Raw genomic sequence first — 810 nt, 5'->3', positions numbered from 1 at the left:
CTGAACCCTCCGCATGCACTCTTTGCTTGCAGACAGATGACTGTCACTGAGTGGGCTTTGAAGCCCTTCTATATTATTAACTAAAAAAAAAAAGTCCTGACACACCCGGGGAGGGAAGGGGGGGGGGGGAGCGAGCGAGAGACTTAACCCCACCCCCTGATTTCCATAAAGCAGGGGCGGGGCCAGACATTTGGCGCCAAAATCCCCCCTTCCCCCCCCGCCTCTTTATTCTTTGCAAGGAAAGGCAAATGCGGGAGGCTTCGCCGCGCTCCCGCTGGGTTTTGCTTCGCCGCTACCGGCTGATCGTGGGTGGGTCGGGCACTTTGCAACGGAGGAGAGGGGGCTCGGCTTCATTGGGATGCAAGGAGCTTGTGTCTCGGCCGGATCCGCATTTTACTCTCAAGTAAATTTTGCCCTGGTATTTACTACCCTACGATCTGGCTGCATTTGAAGCCTGAAATACGCGCGTACAGCACACGCCCCTTCCCGGCGATCGCCACCTTCGCCCTTCTACTTGGGGGAAAAGAATTGTTTCCACTCCAGCTTGATTTTGCAAAGGGAAGAGACAGGATGTTCTTTGTAAATATGCGCGTGGTGGCGGGGAGGAAATACGGTAGTCTGCAGTTATTCACCAACCGAGCGTTGCGTAGAAGTGGAGGACACGTAGCGCCTTTGCGGGGGAAAGTGCTTGAAGAACAGGATCACCCCAGTGCTACAGATCGTAAGGGAAAATAAATACAACACTCTCCAGGCGTGTGCGCCCTTCTGCCTCACCCCCCCCCTTTCTCTGCCGACACTGTATAAATAATG

Source organism: Gekko japonicus, unplaced genomic scaffold, assembly GCF_001447785.1.
Source record: "Gekko japonicus isolate JY-2015 unplaced genomic scaffold, Gekko_japonicus_V1.1 scaffold121, whole genome shotgun sequence".
Lineage (NCBI taxonomy): Eukaryota > Metazoa > Chordata > Lepidosauria > Squamata > Gekkonidae > Gekko > Gekko japonicus.
The sequence above is the reverse complement of the archived record's forward strand: the minus strand, read 5'-3'. Positions refer to the sequence as shown.